Source organism: Schistocerca piceifrons, chromosome 4 (assembly GCF_021461385.2).
Source record: "Schistocerca piceifrons isolate TAMUIC-IGC-003096 chromosome 4, iqSchPice1.1, whole genome shotgun sequence".
Classification (NCBI taxonomy): domain Eukaryota; kingdom Metazoa; phylum Arthropoda; class Insecta; order Orthoptera; family Acrididae; genus Schistocerca; species Schistocerca piceifrons.
Genome location: NC_060141.1, coordinates 215,930,035 through 215,952,577, shown reverse-complemented (window position 1 = coordinate 215,952,577; position 22,543 = coordinate 215,930,035). Strand labels below are relative to the sequence as shown.

The following is a 22,543-nucleotide window of genomic DNA, read 5'->3' as shown; positions in this document are numbered from 1 at the left end:
ATCGCAAATGGAGCGAGGGAAAAATGACTACCTCTCGCCTACGTACGGGCCCTTAATTTCTCTTATTCTGTTTCTTCTTCGTTATATAAAAAAAACTTAACTCCTCCCGAACAGACCATGAAGGGCCAACGGGACCGACCGGCCGCCGTGTCATCCTCAGACCACAGGCGTTACTGGATGCGGTTATGGAGAGGCATGTGGTCAGCACACCGCTCTCCCGGCGGTATGTCAGTTTTCGAGACCGGAGCCGCTACTCCTCAATCAAGGAGCTCCTCAGTTTGCCTCACAAGGGCTGAGTGCACCCCGCTTGCCAACAGCGCTCGGCAGACCGGATGGTCACCCATCCAAGTGCTATCCTAGCCCGACTGCGCTTAACTTCGGTGATCTGACGGGAACCGGTGTTACCACTGTGGCAAGGCCGTTGGCCTTCTTCGTTATATAGGGGCCGTAATATCTGACTTTTTGATCTCTTTTGACAAATTAAATATATTGGTAGTTTATTTTCACATACAGGAATACCAGACGTACCTGTTTGCATTAAAAATAGTTGTACCTCAGTATTGCCGATGGATGCATGCACGTCACATGAAATGCAGCATAATCTTTATCCATTGTAATGAAATCTGATACACTGAGGTTTTTTTCTTTTCTCCTCTCTTCTGAGTAACTCGAGATTTTCAAAGTAAATAGTATGCATACTTCTACTGTCATATATATATATCCGACCGATAACCAATGCAGCACGACGCCTCCTAGTGGCTTCGATGCCTTCCTTTAATCCCACTTAATGGAGAGCCCAAACACTATATGAAGTAAGAAATATCGTTGTATGTGTCGACAGTCCGCAGTCAGCGTCGCGTTGGTTGTTTGGCTCTCGATCTGTGGCTATTGTTACGAAAAGAATTAGGCTTCACCGAGATACACCATCTGATGAAAAGTATCAGGACACCTATTAGTTGGCATTAAAGTAAGGTGCGTCCACCGTTCGCCCTTATGACGGCTTGACCTTGGGGAAACTTTCAATGAAGTGTCTGAATGTCTGTGGAGGCATAGCAACCCATTCTTCTGAAATTCCAATCACCAACTTTCTCCTCCGAATGCGAAAATATTTCGTTGACACCGACCTACATAGGGCGGAACGATCACCACGATAAAATAAAGGAGATCAGAGCTCGTGCGCGCGCTATACGAGATTGGGATAATAGAGAATTGTGAAGATGGCACTTAAATGTGATTAGCAGAGTATCCATGTAGATGTAGATGTAGATGAAAATCCGAAACCAGAGAAAGGTAATTATCTGAGCCGCTGGGTTCTGAAGCGAAGTCGGCGTCTAACTGCATCACAGAGGGATTTACTATTGAAATTTCGAGAGAGCACTTTCCGGGAAGAGTCGAGCAACATATTACTTTCTTCATTCTTTCCACGCGCTATTCGCGGATGGAGAGGGTTGGAGAGCTCAGTTAGTGGCACAAAAAGTACCCTCTGACACACACCACTACGTGGCTAGCGGAGTATGATGTAGATGTGACTCATCCCAAAGGGGATTCATTGTGTTTATATCGGGACTCTGGGCAGGTCGTCTGGTTACAGAAATGTCATTTTTCACAAACCATTTCGTCACAGACGCTGCTTTATGAAAGCGTGCCCAGTCATCCTACTACAAACAGCCATGACCTCCGAAATGTTCCTCTGCTGTACTCCTTACCCAGTGCTGTAAAATGTATTCACGTCCTTCTCCATTTAGCGTTTTCGTAAGCGAAGTAAGGACACACTATGGAACTCATTAGTGACTTCTTCCACTGATTTATTGCCAGTTTTTACAGTCACCCTCCGTGACATCCAGAGATGACTTTTGTATTACATACCATTGTCCGGATTCTTTTGACCAGGTAGTATAGAGTGATGGAAGTCTGGTTCATCCGTCTCCCTCAGAATGAGAAGGTGAAAGTATTATTTGAGTGGTAAAACATACAATTATTTATTAGTGGGCGTACGAGCGTTGAGTGTAATAGTGCAAGTGACATTCTGAGTGCACAATTTTAAGCCAAATCTGGCCTATTTTAAACTCATATTCGAATGCATCTGCCATGCCACCTTGGCTGAGTAAGAAAGACAGTATATTGCTCAAAAGACAGTAATCTGTAGGGCTGTGTGGTTTGCTTATGAGAATGATCCAGATTTATGTATGAGGCCCTGAGAAGGGACAAATTTCAGAACAGCATCCATCCTCTTTCATATTATGTTGAAGCATTTCAGTGTATCTACAATCGACAGTTCCATGGAGGAAGCTCCAGGTAGCTAGTCAATGCAAAATCGTAAAGAAATATTTGCGAGCACCTGCATAAATGTAATATAAAGCCATGTTACTATAATATATTGTTATTATACCAGCTGTGCCGCTCACATGTTGTGTACAAATATTACAGAAATCTTTCTCGTATCCGTATTCATTAACTTAGATTTATCACTGTCATTCATTCCACCAAACATAAGTTCGGTCCAAGTCATACTGAATCCCACTAGATTCATTCAACAAGTTTCCAAGTATAAGCTAATCATCAGCTGCCTGCCTCATCTGACAGGCTGTTGCATGTGCATAGTGAATACGATGAATAGGAGCGGTCGTCTCGTATGTGCCTGGTACACTTTGACTTTGTTTCTGATTAACATCCGGTGTTCAGGACAATATACTGTATTTTATAACTCATTACATGTTTGAGTCAGTCGTATACTTGAGAACTATTCCGTATGCTCTGAACTTGTAGGCAGTGTACACCGTGTGCTGCAGAGTTAAGTGCTTTCCAGAAATCTAATTACACAGTACCATCCTGAACTCCAGCATCAAAGTTTGGTGCCTACAGCGTAATTTAAAATGTGAGAAGAGTATTAGTTTGATGACTGAGGTGAATCATTACTATAAATAGTCGAAAATTTGCGTGTATGATTCTGAATTTCAAACTGTCCTTTTGTGACGTAAAAGATTAAACTGATTAGCCCCTGAGTGCAACCGCACTGTGCGTTTAAGGTTGCAGGTAAATAATGAGAGATCATTTGCCAATTTAAATCAGGTTTTGCTAACTTGCCACCAGAGGGCAGGTTCAAAATCTTAAATCTATTTATGGCTCGTCTGCTTATGCAGGGGTTCCGTGGTGCACTGTTGGCCTTTGAACTTATGACAGAATCCAATAATCATTCGTCCAGCCTAATGTAGCCAGTGAATAATATACAAAAGCACAGAAGTGATTTTGAAAATTATAAAATAAGGGAGTGATCCCTCAGAATATTAAGTAACCTACCCACAGGATTAGAGGTCACTACCAAATTTTTCCCGTTCAAACACTTAGTTACTTTGAATGGTGGCCCTAGAATGATTAATATTATACATAGTGTAACAAATGAAAATATGAAATAACTGACGTAGCATAATGTTCGCAGACAATGACAAATGTAAGCCAAAGGCAGGTATCGTGTAGCTCACAAAAATCAACTAAAATGAATAAATTTTTAATACTCAGAAAGTTCATCCAGTTCTAGATGTAATAACCAATTCACCATACCAATGTTGAGATTTAACTGTACTAACACACATTTTTAAAACTTTCTCTAAATCGCAAACTTATACACTACAAAGTAACTAAGTCTTAAATAGGTATACATCGAAATATTTTTCTAACCAAACACTCTCCAACATGCGGGCTCAACTTGATCAAGGAAGACATACAACAACCTACAAAGATAAAAAGACCCAACGAGCACCAGAGATGTGGGCATGGAGGCATTCTACAACCAAACAGGGGATAGACCGGCCAACAGCATCGGCTAGCTTAGAAACAGATACTTTCTGAATGGCCTTGTCGGCCATGAGAAATGTGCGAATAATTTGTGGCCACTCCAGGCACTAAGATAGAGTACAGATAGAGAAGCGTCAAGAATTCGAACAGGTGTTTGAAACCATGGAACTGCAGAAGAAGTCAGCCTGCTTAAAGAAACTGTTACCCACATAGTAAGAAGGTTGCTTAACGCTAGCAGATGCTTAGAAAAAGTAAAAACGTCAGACTGTCCAGGCCTCACACAGAGACAGACGTTACAGAGATGTGTTGTGTGGCTGCTTTCATATCATCTAAGCAAAGCGGAGAAAACATCGGAACAGTGTGCGACCAAGTCCAAGAACAACCTCAGCAGCGAAGACATGGGTAAAATGTCAGTTCCTGGGTCGCACGCCAGCCCACGCAACACAGAAAAGCTCTACCCTGTCTGAGAGACGTGGCCATGAAACAGCGATCTCGATGGAAGGTGTTGTAAGTTTATTATGCCATGTCAACGCCGGAGGAGGAAAAATTCAAGGAGTTTGTGAGTTAAGAAAAATGAAATTAAGGAGAGGCTAAGTAGGTGCGTGGAAGAGACAAAACGCGGCGGCTCTTCCACATATCACCCACTTAGTCTGCTGACCGATTCTGATCCTTACTCCTATCTTAAAGTTTATAGTCATTTGTGACTCATTCTTTTACTGTTCCACGTTAAATGGACGAATCCTTACGTTTAAGTGGTTGGGAATGAAGCACTCAATTGAGCTTTCCAAAGTACAATTATCTTTTCCTAATATCCATCTTCCGACACCATGGTAACTTTGCTTCCGCTACGAAATCCCCACAAGCTATCAATGCGGAGACTATTCCAGGGCCTCGCTACAAAGCCGCATCCCCGAGGCGAGACTACGTACAGATCCAGCATATGTTTCCGACAAATGCCCCTTAATAACTGAGTATTGTCCACACCCAAACATATCAGCCCTGACATTTGTAAGTTTGTAAAAAAGATATTGAAATAAAAGCAAACTTTCATGTTTTAATCCTGTAATTGAATTTAGTAAAATGTGACAAGGAAATGTTGATAGATGGGCAATGAGAGGTAAAAGGTGAATCATTATGAGGAACAAGGGTTTCAGATGAAGTCAGTTCACCGTCTGCAAGTCATGATGATAATTCCATGCACAATCCTGAAGAAAGAGGACATCACGGACATGGTGCGACTGCTAGTGTGTTAGAGACTCTTGCACATATGCGATTGGGATTTAGAGAGAGAGAGACGACGTTAATGAGTACGCATCCACGACATCCCACGCTGCCCATGTGAGTACGGAACACACGCTCCAAAATTACCATTCAGAGAGAGAGAGAGACTACAGTCAAATGCCATGATGACAAGCGCACTAAGCCCACGCCATAGGATGAAGCTGGAGCCCCCACAGTAACAGAGCAGAGAATGTGAAAGAGATTTCAGGGCAACTGAGAAGTCTGTGATTTGTGCACGGAAATACAGCATACATCCACTCACCAGTTATAGAAGATAATGTTATTCCAGTCATCGTCGTAAAATAATTTTCGGAGGACCGCAGGTGTTTCCATGCGTCGAAGAAGCGAGAAAAATTAATGGCGTCTCACGCGAAAGCAAGGGACTAGGCAGACAAACGAAATGCTTATCTTGTTTATGACGACGAGAGCGAGGTTGGGATATTTGACGGCCGCGGCCTATGGTAGTACGTGACTCAATAGTGTAGCATACAGCATTAGTGGTATATCCAACTGTAGATAACAAATAACGACACCTTGTATTTTGTGAACTTACTTTCTGTGATAGCACGTATTTATTGTTCTTAGACAGCCATTTTTGTGTGTTTTGTGGACTGTGGGACACTTGCTGTGAATGCGGGGAAGTGATATGATGATTGCATGTGTGTGATCATGTGTTCCGTGCGCCGACGCACTGCACAGTACGAGGTTGAGAGGAACCATCTACATTCAACAGCATGAGACTTCCCTCTATGCGGGGTTATAACGTAGTTCATAGTTCACACCAGTGCCTTGCCACTTCCATGTAGATTATTTTCTTATAGTTGTGTGTACTTAAATCTAATATCATGTGTCATGTATTATCATAATGTTTTTTGATATCATATTCATAAGAATTGAATAAAGCTAGCATGGATGGTGGGAACCACGCACGCACCAGTATTTTTATGAGATTCCTGTTGCAGCAAACTAAGGCATCCGAAGTACACTGCGGTCGGTGGAAAAGACATTTCATTTTAGCAAAGTAGCGCATAGAATTTGCATTCAGGCATGCTAGTATAATTTTGCGTGTTAGAAGTTAAAGGCACGTTAAGGTCCCTTTAGTGTACAAAGTTAGATACACGCAAGACCTTTTTTTTTTTTTTATTGAGATTCGAGTCCGTTCGTGTGGCTTGCACCGCTGACACTACTAAACTTGGTGAAGAAGATTATTTTGCATGTTGCAAGCTGAGGGTACGCTAAGGTCTTATACAAAGAGAGGTACACATACGATTTTTTTTTTTTTTAGTCTGTTCATGCACTTCACACAGTCTACACTACGAAAGTTAGTGAATAAGGTTCAAGTGGCTCTGAGCCCTATGGGACTGAACTTCTGAGGTCATTAGTCCCCTAGAACTTAGAACTAGTGAAACCTAACTAACCTAAGGACATCACACACATCCATGCCCGAGGCAGGATTCGAACCTGCGACCGTAGCGGTCTCGCAGTTCCAGACTGCAGCGCCTAGAACCGCACGGCCACTTCGGCCGGCCTTTAGTGAATAAGGAGTAGGTCTCCCAAAGACTGGTGATGTTTACAATATACATATTGGTTGAAACTTCCTGGCAGATTAAAACTGTGTGCCGGACCGAGACTCGAACTCGGGACCTTAGCCTTTCTCGGCCAAGTGCTCTACCAACTGAGCTACCCAAGCACGACTCACTCCCCGTCCTCACAGCTTTACTTCTGCCAGTACCTCGTCTCCTACCTTCCAAACTGGCAGAAGTAAAGCTGTGAGGACGGCGCGTGAGTCATGCCTTGGTAGCTCAGTTGGTAGAGCACTTGCCCGCGAACGGCAAAGGCTCCGAGTTCGAGTCTCGGTCCGGCACACATTTTTAATCTGCCAGGAAGTTTCATATCACCGCACACTCCGCTGCAGAGTGAAAATCTCATTCTTGATACATATTGGTTGTAGGTTCCGTGGTGCAAAAGAAGGCGCAAATCTCATTACTGTGTGTATTGTTTACTTGGAAATAATGTCATTGAGATGGGAAAACGTTGTCACCTATCCCATCCAATCTGCCTTGGCTTACGGCAGTAGATGACTGGGTGTTGTGTGCTGTCCTTCGGTTAATTAGGTTTAAGCAGTTCTAAGTTCTAGGGGACTGATGACCATAGATGTTAAGTCCCATAGTGCTCAGAGCCATTTTTGATTTACGGCAGTAGAAGAATGTATATCATCAATATTTATAGTTTTGCGTGACCAAGTGTTGAACTGAAATCCACTTTGTGTACTGTTTATAGAACTCGTTGCTGTACATTATTATGTGAAAGGTCAAGTATTGAGTCACAAGCCTTATTTCTAAGTGTATTTCTTCTGCTCTAGTTTGTGACATGTAACTCGTTGATGAACATTATTACATTACAGTGCAAGGTTTACTTTAGTTGCACAGATTCTAACTGTATATGCCCTCCATGTGTCACATTAGTGAGTGAAGTATTTGTATTACCATTAGGAAGCGAATTTTTTTTCTTTTTCAAGTATGTTTGCAATCGGCCAAGTGTAGATAGATGGGTCACTTTATTGTGACTTCCTTATCAGCCACTTAAGTGTCATGCTAAGGAGCTGCAATACCTCCACCTGTGGCCACTCCCACCGATTCCCAAAGCCACTGGCCCAGGACCACTGGAAAGTCGGACCGTACAGAGAACACCAGAGATGCGGACATGGGGGCATTTTTCAGGCACGCAGGGGGGTAGGATGGCGGATGCCCTCAGATAACTTAAGAATGGACTTTATGTAAGGAGCCTGATGAACAATGAGAAACTTGTCGATAATTCGCGGACGCCTGTGTCACTAAGAGTGTAGATAGAAAAGCGTCAAGAATGTGTACATGGAAGCGTGTGGAACTCATGGCTAACAGCAGTAGTTTAGGCTTGCATTAAAAAAAAAGAAATGTGCCGTAAATACATGGACCCTTGCAGGTACTAAGTACACCAGACACAAAGTGCCAAGAATTCCCGCGGAATGGCGCTTGAAACTGTGCAACTGCAGAAGTCAGCCTGCTTAAAAAATTGATTGCTGGACATTAAAGAAGTTGCTTACTAATCAGGAACGATAGCAGATTACTGACGACGTATAAATATAAGAGTGTCCAGGCCTCATAGGGAGCTACAGTTGTATGGCTGCTGCCACAGCAGCTAAGGAATGCGAAAAATACATCGGGACAATGTGTGACCAACCCTGGGAACAGCCTCGACAGTGAACATATGGGGAAACGCTAGTTCCAAAGTCATATTCCAGCCCATGCGAGATATAAAGTTTCTACCCTGCACTGAGTGGCGTGGTCATGAAATGGCTTTCAGTCATCGCGTGGCATTGTAAGTTTAGTCCGCCAATGTCAACGCTGGGAGCAGGGAAAAATACTGGAGTTCGGAGTTAAGGAGAGCGATAGGAAGTGACGGGACAATTGGTGAGACTGTGCGAAAAAAAGTGAAGGCTCTTCTGCATGTAACCTACTTAGTCTGCTCACTGATTCTTACTCCTGTCCTAATGTTCATCGTCATTTTGTAATTTATTCTTTTCCTTTTCCATGTTAAATAGACGTATCCTTACGGTTCAGTGATTGCCACTTGACTAAGCATCAATAACCTTGCCTAACGCCCGCTTTCCGACACCTGATTACGATGCTTCGGCTACGAAACCCACTGCTAGCGGTCTTTCAGTTTCTCACTGCAAAGCCACGGGACATCAGTGAGGGCTACCAACACGCGCCGCACAGCCTCTAGGTGACGCGTGGTACCGGTCCAGCGTCACCGACAACACCATACGTGAAATGATAGTGAAGAATTGTGAGGCAAATCATTCCTTCCCTCCTGCACCTTAATAACTGAAAATCGTTCATGAAACTTCCTGGCAGATTAAAACTGTGTCCCGGACCGAGACTCGAACTCAGGACCTTTGCCTTTCGCGGGCAAGTGCTCTACCAGGTTCGCAGGCGAGCTTCTGTGAAGTTTGGAAGGTAGGAACGAGGTACTGGCGGAATTAAAGCTATGAGGACGAGACATAAGTCGTGCTGGGGCAGCTCAGTTGGTAGAGGACTTCCCCGCAAAAGGCAAAGGTCCCGAGTTCGAGTCTCGGTCCGGCACACAGTTTTAATCTGCCAGGAAGTTTCATATCAGCGCACACTCCGCTGTAGAGTGAAAATTTCATTCTAGAATTGTTCACGCTCATTCATATTGATCCTCTCATTAATCTGTTCTATTCGTATATCAAACATTTTGCTTTTCGACTTCATAATTGTAGCTTGTCTCCAAGGATGAGGCTATCTCGTCAGTAATCTGCATGTAATTTCGTCACAGAGACGAAATTTTTAAATTCACTACATTTTTGGTGCCCAACATGGGGTAGCCTCTTGATATTCTGCATGTCGTTTAGTGCAAGAAATCAAAGAATTTTCAGTTCAGTACAATATTCAATAATGTAGTTGCTCTGCACTAACATAAACATCGTTTTATAGCTGATTTCAGGACCTATCAGATCTTGTGTCACTCATATTTAGCTGCTTTTTGTTATTATTGTCTCAAACAATTTGATATACGAATGTTGGTAAGATCGTTAATATTTGCTAAACAACGTTCAGCAGCCTAGATCACATAAAATATTTCTTTATTTAACACAACGGGTTTCATCAGACTTTGTTGTGATCTTCATGTCTTAAAAATCTTTCTGTTGTGAAACGTGTTCATTTTTCGTTGAAACTCATGTTGCCTCATTGGAGAAACATGACGTTGATGTGTGACGGAGTATAGTCTCTCTCTTCACTCGTGTTCCTCCAGGGGACCATAATGAGTCGCGATGACTTCAGTGTCATTATTGTCTTTGAATAAAACCATCAGTTCTGTTCGTGTCATTGCATATTTCTTTCAATCACCCTGCAAATTTGTTGAGCAAATTATCCACTTGACAGCTTGGCGCGGAGTTCAACGTAAAATGAACACGTTTCACAACAAAAACATGTTTAAAATCTGAAGCCTGCCAAAGTCTGTCGAAACCGGTTGTCTGAAATAAAGAAATATTTTATGAGATCTACGCCGTAAAATATTGTTTAGCAAGTAAAACATAATTTCTCTTTCAATATTCCTAAAATAAGGAACTGAATTCTTAATGTTTGTTGCACAAATACGGTAAAAACATTTATTGAACACGTCACTTTTTTGCTATTTCAGCGTTGTCTTCAGTTTTTCTGTAGACAGTCTAAAAATTATTTTGGTGTTTTTGGTGAATATCGAACCTTTACCTTTAACACAGAGTAACTCGCCGTACTAGTTAGCTTCCATAACCACACAGTGACATAGTTAACCCTTGGGCACCGCGACATCTCTAGGTGGCTTTCAATCGCTGCCCACTGCTCTTCACGCCTCCTATCCTCCTGCTTTTTGCAGCGACATCGAGCTCTCCCCACATTTGTGTATCTACCTGATCTAGCAATCTCAAGGCAACTTGCCAGCTACATTATGCTCAACTAAACATCCAGCTCTTTGAATAATTTAAACATAGTGGACATGCAGCTCGTAATGTTATATATTATTGCACCTGATACTTCGCGATATGCGTCTAAACTATGGAATAAAAGCGGACATTTGCTATCGTACGTTATTATTCCATGAGGCATAATAAAAGAGAACATTTGTAAGGTTTGTTGATATGTGATTAGCTCTTTTCTCACAGCAAGCTTATGAGATGAACAAGTGTTGATCGCTATTATGGCTTGATGCATCACGTGGCTGAGGAGCTGCGTACTGGGTAATTCAAGAGTAACAAAAAAGCAGACAATGGAACTTTCGAAAATTATTTGCTAGACATTGTATGTAATATTCCTTGAGATACGCGTAATTACTCCATATTTAAAAAATGAAGAAATTGACTATTAGATCAGTTTTTCACTGAGAGGTGGAACTGCAGAGGCCAGAAGCTTCTTTTGATGGATATTGAAACAGCTGTGCTGGCCGGTGCCAATAGATGCTTCAAATCGCTCTGTGCACTATGGGACTTAACGTCTGAGGTCATCAGTCCCCTAGAACTTAGAACTACTTAAACCTAACTAACCTAAACACATCACACACATCCATGCAAGAGGCAGGATTCGAACATGCGACCGTAGCGGTCGCGCGGTTCCAGACTGTAGCGCCTAGAACCGCTCGGCCGCACCAGTCAGTGATGCAAATAGAAAGGAGTGTCGAGTCTCTGCTACTTACTGCAGATGGCCGGGATGCGATGGTCACGGCAAGTAGGCGTAACTGCAAGTACATACGCTGACTGCATTTTTCTCTTTCGTTATTAATAATGCTCTACATCTGCGCGTTTTTTCGAAAATCGGATAGAAATACTGGTAAGATGTTTCGAATTATTTTCAGCTTCTCCTTTGGTCTTAGGCCTACACGTGTTGAGAACGCCTTATGTGGCTGATTGGGAAATGGTAGTGCTGCCCCCATATCACGCAGCGTACTGCTTAAGCTTACCATTTATTACCATTCGTTAGAGAACCAAGTACAGAGAACGCTCGGCGCACAGAACTTTCTGTACGGCTTTGCCAGTTCGCGTTCTATCTATATGTAGCGCTATCGGATCCGTGGCCTTCCTGGAGACTGATCTTTGCTAACGATGCAAAACTAATTTATATTTTCGGCGTGTGTCTTACAATATTATCATATTTACCGAGTTGTAGCGATGCCGTTGTAATTGTTATCTTTCATCAAAAAATATTTCATGCTGTTACCACTAGACAAAGAGGTGGAATGGTATTTGGGGCGGTTCCGTTGATTGTTATGTTTGTCAAGTACTTGGTAAACAGGACCAATGGAAGGAGGCCATTAAGGAAGAAATAATTTCGGGGGGAAGCGGGGAAAGCATGTGGAACAGTTCTATACGGCTGACAAATTTCAGTGTGTGAAAGTTTGCCTAGGAATAATTTAGCATACAGGTCTGACTAGTTCTTCTTCTTTTTTTGGTGGAGGGGGGGGGGGCACATGAGGCTGATATTATGCAAACAAAGTAGTGTTTTATGTTCCAGTGAGTTCTTTGATGGGTGCAGAAGTGGGAATGTAGTTTTCTGTAGCCTCCAATGGTTGGTGCTAAAACAAGGGCTTTGTACTTCACTTGACACATTATTTTTAAAACTTCTCTACTGTTAATAATATTAGATTAGCAGCTTCTACAGTTATGTGTGCCGTTCAGGAACCACTTGAAGGCATGGAGGAATATACGTTCATAGGCGCGTTGGTTAGTGGCCGGTGTCGAAACCGTCAAACCCAGACTTCAGAGTCGTATTTCATAACGCATGTTTCATTGTTTCTGAATGCTCAATACTGCGACCACAGTTGCTGCGAGTATATGGGGAACTGTTACAAGAATAAGAGATAAACTGACGGAAAACATGATGTGGTGCTATGCGTAAAGCAAACTAGGGAAGTAGGAGGCAGTTTCGGATAGTACTGCGGAATGAGTCAGAGAACTATATACATCACACCGAAATCAGGTACTCTTCATTTATAGTTACTACCAGAAATTACCATGTTCCTTGAATCTCGCCGGCCGTGATGGCCGAGCGGTTCTAGGCGCTACAGTCTGGAACCGCGTGACAGCTGCGGTCGCAGGTTCGAATCATGCCTCGGGCATGGATGTGTGTGATGTCCTTAGGTTAGTTAGGTTTAAGTAGTTCTAAGTTCTAGGGGACTGATGACCTCAGATGGTAAGTCCCATAGTTCTCAGAGCCATTTGAACAATTTTTGAACCTTGAATTTCGAGGGAGGCAAGTTCAAAATCGAGGCCAAATTGAATAAATTATTACAAACGTTTATCATACATAATACGAAAGCGACAAACCTTTTCGGGGTTGTAGGGGTATCTGGTGGAAGGAATGGAAGATAAGGAACCATTTCCAAAAACGACATCCAAAGACTTAACAGAGGATGACGCTATAGGGGCCAACGTCTGGTCTAGGCGCCTCCTTTGACAGCGAATGTGAAATTTTTGCGCTGATGTACCGTAAGCAGTGGAGCTGACAGCATTCTTGATGTCAGAAGGCATCTAACCCGTTCACGCCTTCCATAATATCACTGTAGAGCTTACAAACTCGGCCAACGTCAGGGCGGACGCTACAGGGCGTTTGTATTTTCTAAAGACACAGCACACGTCCCTCAAATTTCGAATTATTCATCTGTATTACTAAATGGACAAAATGATTAACTGGGCATTCATTCGAGTTGCAGGTTGCCTGTATAACAAATGGTAACAAAACATTTATTTTCATTAATTCACATACATATTGACACAATTCAAAAATTTAAAATAATTTCCTTGTCTAGCCATTAAGACCTACTATGTTATGACAAAAGTTCAGCACAATTAACCAAGCATTAAAAGTTGGGAACAGCGTTTGCGCATTGAGACGGCGCAACTCACGGCGCGCAAATTATGCGCACTGTATGCATCCTATATTTAAGAATGTGAGTGAAACTTCCTGGCAGATTAAAACTGTGTGCCCGACCGAGACTCGAACTCGGGACCTTTGCCTTTCGCGGGCAAGTGCTCTACCATCTGAGCTACCGAAGCACGACTCACGCCCGGTACTCACAGCTTTACTTCGGCCAGTATCTCGTCTCCTACCTTCCAAACTTTACAGGAGTTCTCCTGCGAACCTTGCAGAACTATCACTCCTGAAAGAAGGATACTGCGGAGACATGGCCTAGCCACAGCCTGGGGGATGTTTCCAGAATGATTTCCACTCTGCAGCGGAGTGTGCGCTGATATGAAACTTCCTGGCAGATTAAAACTGTGTGCCCGACCGAGTTCGAGTCTCGGTCGGGCACACAGTTTTAATTTGCCAGGAAGTTCCATATCAGCGCACACTCCGCTGCAGAGTGAAAATCTCAATCAAGAATGTGAGTACTTATATATATATATATATATATAAAAGACCTCAACTTGTGCACCCTTCGTAGCTCGGAGAATATCGAGGCGGTATTCCAGTTCCCGCCAGGTGTTTCGTAACATGTCTTCTGTCACAGTAACCACAGCAGCTTGTATCCCAGCCTTCAATTCGTTGACGTCAGCAACTGGTGTGGCGAAGACTCTGTCCTTGATATAGCCCCAGAAAAAAAGTCAAGGGGCATAATGTTTGGAGAGCGGGGTGGCGAGGGTGTTCGACCGTTCCTTCCAATCCACCGATCCGGAAATGTTTCATCCAGGAAATCACGCACTATCAAAGCCCCACAGTTAGAACAATATCAGCCATGGATAATTTTCCAGCAAGATGGAGCAACCCGCCACTGTGCTTTGATACTGAGTGACTTCCTGGATGAAACATTTCCGGATCGGTCCTACAACCTGGCCACCCCGCTCTCCAGACATTACGCCCCTTGACTTTTTTTTGGGGGGGGGGGGCGGGGGGAGGGAGGCTGTATAAAGGACAGAGTCTTCGTCACGCCAGTTGCTGACGTCAACGAACTGAAGGCTAGGACACAATCTGATGTGGGTACTGTGACAGAACACATGTTACGAAATACCTGGCGGGAACTAGAATACCGCCTAGACGTTCTCCGAGCTACCAAGGGAGCACACGTTGAGGTTTACTAACGTAAGTGGTTCTAAAAAAACTAGTAACACTAATCTATGTAACGGCATCAATAGTAAATTATGAAACACGTATGTAACGCAGCAGCGATGGCGAGGCATTGTAGCATCTGTGACCAGAGAGTATGCGCTTGACCGCGCGAGTGTTGCGAGCGGTTCTCAGTCAGTAGCAGTCAGTCTGTCGTTGCGAGTCTGTCAGTTCAGTCGTTGCGAGTCTGTAGCTCTGTCTAGTTGAGAGCAGTACTCAGTCTGTAGTCGTCATGCAGAGCGGTCGGTCAGTAGTAGCAGCCCAGTGCGGTTGTGTGATGTAGGCGGTCGGCAACACTGGTCAAGATGAGGAATAAGGTATACTGTTAATTAATATAATTATTAGATAATGAAAAATTTTATTTATTGTAACTATTCTCCAACAAGTTCCCCAATAATAATTTTTATTTCAAAAGCATTTTTTCAAATTTAATTTTTTATGGAACTAAAGATTTCGTTGCACTTCCCTTTTCACTCCACTTCTTTAAAAGAAAATTTTTAGTAAAATCACAAAAAAGGAGAATATTATTATTTGCAATGCAGTTCCTCCAAGCGGTGCGCAACAACAAGAGCAGATATGTGACATCCATTTATTCTGAGGTAAGACTTTAATTCTGATTGTTTTACACAGGGCCAAAGACCGATATTTCGGTTTAATTGAATTTTCTTGTCACTGAATGGACTTTAATTTTTTGAAGGATTTATATTTGAGTCAGATTGCGAATTTCACATTTTTGTTACCATTGTCAGTACATTTGATTGTGGGCAGGTTACGCTTAGAGCAATGTCCATTAGCATTCTTAAATAATATTTCCCATACGTTTTCAAAAATTATTGTGGGGACATTACACTTGGCTCCCATTTGTATTGAGTATTGTTATTTAATTTCTTTCAAAATTATTGTGGGGAGTTTACACTTGGCGACACCCAGTCCAGGATCGTATTTCGTTGAGAGTCTTTTGAGCAACAGTCAGATATCTGCTCTTGTTTGCTTAGATATAATTAGGATTTAGCGCAACGCTGTTAATAATATTGTGACTTTCTCTCTACAGGTCAACGGCAGTTTGTTGCTTTGTTGTATTTGTGTGTTGCTTTTGCATTGTGCTCATTTGTTTTGTGAATAATTGTGACTATTGCAAAAATGCCGCGAAAGACTATGAATAGTGTATCGCGAGGTATTACGAACGAAACTACCGATTCAAACAACTTTATCGATAGGACATGTGACACGCAGTGTAATGATGACAATCCTGCGTCCACTAACAATCAGTGCATTACAACCACTAATGATGACTTTCACCTTAATGATGAACAAACGAACTCAATTGTCTCGTCTATTAACTTGACGACAATTGATGACGCAGAGCGGTCTATAGTAATGAGCGCTGTCGAGCTTAACACACCCGATTCAGAAAATCCAAGTAATGTACAGACAAATTTGTCTAATGAAAATGAACAGGATACACAAAGTACGACGGATTTATTTAATTCCGAAATAGTGAGTGACAGTGTAGGTCCGACTGATAATCCTTTTTGTAAGTTACGGAATGACCAAATGGTCACACAGAACGGGACAATTGCATGTACTCCATCACAGAGCACTGAGAATGCAACTGCTACTTGTGATGTGAATCAATTTATGGCAATAATGCTACAGTTTAAGAACGACCTTACTGCACATTCCAATCAACAATTTAGTGAACAGGATAAAAAATTTAATAAAATTAATGAAAAACTTGACAATAATGACGAAAATTTCAAACAACTTAGTGAACAAATTACAGCCGTTGCCGCGCAGTGCCATGACACTAAGGAACAGTTGCGCGTGGAAATTGAGGCTTGTTCACAAAAAAATAGCGAAGAAATAAAGTCTGTTGCGCAAGAATTAAGGGAAATGCAAACAGCCGCGACAGATACACTCAGAGACGAAATTAGCAGAGTCGCTAAACAATGCTCTGAAAAAGCTGCACAATTACGGGACGAGTTTAGAACAATGACGGTAGAACTGTCGCGCACTATGGACGCAAAGATAGACGCGAAATTCGAACAGCAGAACACTCAGATTAACGAGCGCTTTAGTCAGCACATACAGAACAGTGATACGCGTTTCCGCAAATTTATTCAAGATCAAAATAAAGTCAAACGTCAGGTTATGGAAACAATCACTGCACAAAGACAAGAGGACAAACGTAAAATGTTCGCGAAAGCGAAGACGTATGTAGACAATAATATTACTACAGTGTCCGACAAAATTAATACCATAGAACAATTGAACACGGAATTACGGGATGAAATTTCTGATCTTAAAGCAAAAACAGATACACACACAGTAAATATTCAAACAGTGACAGATAGATTCGAACAACTAGATCTAACACAGGATTGCGATGTCATCAAAGCTGATGTTAAAAAACTGAGCGAAACTACGCGCAAGTTGCAAAAACAGATTAATGCGTCTGATTCTAAAACCGATGATCAGGTTAAAATACTGACTGAAAAATGTGATGAATTGGCCAGTCGTATTGATGCTATCGAAAACACTAATGACAATAAATCAGACGATACTGCACCGGTTTCATTTATCCAAACGCCTGAATTTCAAAATTTACAGCAGACAATTAATGAGATCGATTCATCTAACAACACGTTACGTAGGAAGTTATCAAATTTACAACAAGAAGTAACAGAAATGAAAAACACTTCTGTTAATAATACACAACAGACGCCACGTTGCGAGCATTTGTCAGAGTCACGCAGCGTGAATAATGTGAGCAATTTACAGCAACTACGCGAATTAAAATCCGAAAAGCCACGCGACTTCAAATCTGAAAAGCTACACAACTTAAAGTACGAAATGACACAAACGAGCGGATTCACACACAAGCCTGAGCGTGTTATCAAATTCAGTGGCGAGAACGTAGATTTCAAGCAATTTGCATTTGTAAGAAAATCTAAGGAATTTAATAATGACAGCGTACAGGTACACGCTTTGCACTGTATACGACAATTTACCTTTGTACATTCACCGCTATTACCTGTAATGCAAAAGCTAGCTTTGAACCCGATAAGACAATTTGCTATTGTACTTTCAACAGCATTGCCTGTAATGAGGAAACTTGAATTAACATGGATACAACTATTTGCTTTTGGATTTATACCGCAATTGCCTGTAACGCAAAAACTAAAATTTATTCTCAGTGCGTAAATGACCTCAGGGGATTCATTACGCTTTAATGAATATGTGCCGTAGCGAGCATAGGGCCCCGAGCTGTAGTAGTGCTGTTTCATCTTCAGTTTTCTGCACTGCTGCCTTCTCTTCTACTATCCTTTATATCTATCCAAACTGCTCTTTAACTATTGCTCTACCTAGTATTAAGAAACGAGTAATGAAAACCCGATGTGACAAATATTTTACCGAATGTGACAATTTTCATTAGGCACTCCAGAATCACGAGAATCTTAATAACAGATAAAACCGTAATCATCAGTATGTGTAAAATTTTGAGCAATCGGAACCATATTTTTGTAACAATAGATGTTTTTCACTACAATAGCATGAAAGTCAGCCGCTTAGCATACGTAACCAACAATGCAGTCTACAAGGTCAAGCAAACTTTAATGTTTCGCCGCGTGCACGTATAGTCCCAGCTCCAACAAATGGTAACGCATGGCAGCAAAGAAATAACCACGGACAGACAACACTCTATTTCAACTCGTATCGCAATACACCGTATAGAAATTACTATCATGACAGACGTAAAAAAAATAACGAGCACAATTTTCAGCGTACATTTAATAACAATCGATCTTTTCAGCAGCAACAACCTTGGCAACAACATATTATGATGAATGAAACAGACAATAGGTGTCATCCATAGCGTAACACGTCAGTAAGAATTAACATAACAGTTCATATAGTGGATATGCCACAACATTCTCCCGTAAATAATAACACGTACGATAGATTTTAACCAGATACAGCACAGATTGCGTATTACAGTAACGCAAACATTACTTTTGACACGCAGAATTTTGCTCACGAGAATGTTATGTGAAACATGCTTTGTTGAATGCACCACTATTATCGCACCCAGATCTTACTAGAAATTTTTCCATTGCCACTGACAGTTCCAACACCGCTTTAGGCGTACATATTTTCCAGGAAATTGAAGAAGATGGTTCAACAGTTATTAAAAACATCGCATTTGCAAGCCGCATTTTGTCACCTGCTGAGCGAAATTATTCTGTTACAGAACTTGAAACATTATGTGTTGTATGGGCTTTCACGAGATTTAGGCATTTTCTTTATGGCAGACACACCACCGTTTACACTGACCATAGAGCCATACAATTTTTGCTTTCAGCCAAATTCACTCACGATAGATTAAGTAGATGGAAGCTGTATTTACAGGAATTTAATTTTACAATAGTTCACATTCCCGGCACACAAAATGTTATAGCAGACGCACTATCGCGTTCTCTCAGCAACAATCAGCAAGACGTAGCAACCCACTTCTGCAAAGCAAATTTCAGTGTCATGTACATTCAGCAAGTTGCATTTGAAAATTTTATTTCATCGTCATTACAGGACATAGCACAAGAACAAAACAAAGACAATGTGTGGAAAGAAATTAAACAGCTTTGGCAAGATAAGAATAATGTTACGATTAGAAACCACTACACTGTACGCAATGACATTCTGTTTCGCCGCTCTCATCCTGACAGCAACAATTGGTTATTATCCATTCCTGACGAACTGGTTAACAAACTAATTTGGTACACTCATTTAAGTTACGCACATTACGGAGCACGAAAATGTTTTCTTATACTGAGACAGAACTGTTATTTTGCCAACATGGAGAAACGTATACGACGAGTTTTAGCGTCTTGTAAAATTTGCCAGAAAGCTAAATCAGACACCACTTCACATATTCCTCCATTATATCCCATTATACCTGTTAAATTAAGACATATGGCCGCAGTAGATATTTTTGGTCCGATTCCCAGAACTAACAGAGGTTTTTGCTACATATTTGTCGCTGTTGAGCTCACTTCAAAATTTGTTACTTTCACTCCGTTGCGCAAAGCTACTGCTAAAACTGTTTCGAAAGCATTTGTAAAACATTTTCTATCTCATGTAGGGCATGTAATGAAAGTAATTTCTGACAATGGATCACAATTTCGTAGTAGTGTATGGACACGCATGTTACGAGCTAGAAACATTTCTCCGATTTATATATCCAAGTACCACGCTTCTTCGAACCCCTGTGAAAGATTAATGAAAGAAATTGGTAAACTGTGTAGAATATACTGCCACAAAAGACATATTGATTGGGATACACACATACTCTCATTCCAAGATGTAATTAATTCCATTCCAAATGAATCCACTATGCTATCTCCGACTGTTATACTGAAAAACGTTGAACCACCGAACAAAATTAAAGAATTAATAGAATTTCCCAAAAGTCGTCGCCTACGACATCATGAAATAATTGACATTGCGCTGAACAACATCAAACGTGCCGCAGAGCGCCGGAGAAGACAGCAAAAACAGGTTTGTACACGCCGCGTCTTTCACGTTGGACAGAAGATACTAGTACGTACACACTATTTATCCAGCAAATTAAAAGGTAAGTGCAGTAAATTTGAACTTCTATACGCAGGTCCATATCGGATTCGCAGCATCCCTCACCCCAATATTGTACACGTCGAAACTTTGAGAACCAGAAAATCGAAAGGCAATCACCATATCTCAAACATTAAACCGTTTATTGAGTGAAACCACTGTATGATTCAACACACTATGATGCCATTTACTAATGCAATTAATTCACCTGACTAATTACTGATGACTATCGTATTTTTTCTTGGCAAGTGCCCGGCAAGGTAAGGTTAGCAGGTCGCTTTTCTTGTCGTTACACATCAGACCGTGCATATTTTTCCAGATGAATTTACACATTTAGGACTATTTTTGCAATTATATTTATGTGACTACTTATTGATGATTATCGTGTTTTTTCTTGGCAATTGCCCGGCAAGGTAAGGTTAGCAGGTCGCTTTTCTTGTCGTTACACATCAGACCGTGCACATTTTCCATTTTTTTGTGTATGTGACTGTACTCCAGTTTTGTTTGTATGGACTATGAAATAGTTAAGATATAACACACACCAGTCGACTTTGACATTTTTTTGCCTTATGACATCTCAACATCGTGACTGTTTCACATTTTTTTTGCTGCTGCATTGTATTATTCTGTGTATATCTTTGTTTTTTGAACACTGTCAATGTTTTTTGACATATTACGTTTTCTGTCATGTTATGCTGTAGGGTTAACTATGTTACCATAAACCAGTCATTATCTAGAGGGTATATGATTTAAATGCAGGACATTAATCTTTGTTCATCAATTTCAGAAAGGAATGATGATTCTAAGAAATAAATTTAACATAAATGGGAATTTCACCTACGGGATAAACGAAAGGAGATGCAATAACTTTATGAGGAAGAGTAAAGGGATCAGGATTAACAAGCATTAACAAGAATATACTATACTCATCGAAGAATAGCAGTCTTAACTAATTTTTTCTTTCAGAATACAAGGTGATTGATGCAGGCTGTCAGAGAGAACTACACATCTTAGTTTTAGTGATGAAATATGCTAGAGATAAGGAATAGTTATGTAATGAGTAATGAAGTGATTTTTTGCAGATGATAATGAATACTGATGAATAATGATGAAGGAAATGGTATTATGAATAATGAAGTTTTTCTTTACAGGTGATGATAATGGTGAAGTTATGATGATATGGATAATGAAGTTTTTTTTCTTTACAGATGAAGATAATGTTGAAGTTATGTATTTATGCTACGTAGTTATTTAAGTATTTGTTGCAGTTTGCTTTGACAGCAGGTGTTACATTGCATAGTAGGATGACGGAAAGTTTTGGAAAGGACAGCTATGGAACACATTTTATACACATTTCACTACTTGTTAATTCGAAGTTCACTACTTTTCAGCATAGTGTGCGTTTCTTCTTTCAGGTCAATAATCCGTTTTTGTATTTTTTCCAGGAGAAGCTTTTCATGATACTTACTAAACCCGTTAGTTATTATACCTGTTCTAGTACTTGCATTTTTATTTTTTACCCATTTGTGTCTATCGCTTATAAATGTGATCACATGTACTGCCTTGTTACATAACCTTGCTACAGCTGACTCATGACGAATGACGTTACCTATCCTCATTTGCAGCAATAGGTCAAAAACAAATAGTGTTATGTTTCAGCAATTAATTATCGATCCCAACGCAATGCATTGCTAACAAAAAAAAAAAATATAAAAAGTATTAACAGTCCCAAATAGTGATACCAGTTTGAGAAAATTCTGAATAATACTGATCAACTCTGAATAGCATGTCACTTGAGTAATGACCTCTTAATGAGACTATATTCAAAATAATGCTTTGTCACTAGCTAATAACTGCCACTGTTTATTGTAATGATACCACTTATAATGCCTGTGATTACTAATGATTTGCCTGTAATTAACTGATTTTAATAATGACTTTGTAATGGTCTGAATACTACTGAAGGAGGAACACTGTTTATTGTAATGTTACCACTTATAATGCCTGTGATTATTAATGATTTGACTGTAATTAACTGATTTTTAATAATGACTTCGTAATAATCTGAATAATACTGAATGATGATTTTATTCAATACTTGCTGGCCACTGAGTGCCAATAATTGTCACTTGAAGAATTGTGATTAATTATGCCATTGATTAGCTCTTGTTTCCAATGTTGATACTTTGTAACCAGAAAGGAAT

At 40.9% G+C, this 22,543-nt stretch overlaps 1 pseudogene; it reads right to left on the bottom strand.

Annotated features, from left to right (window-relative positions):
* Positions 1-308: 308 nt before the first annotated feature.
* LOC124796630 lies at positions 309-426 on the bottom strand (annotated as a pseudogene).
* Between the last annotated feature and the right edge of the window lie 22,117 nt (positions 427-22,543).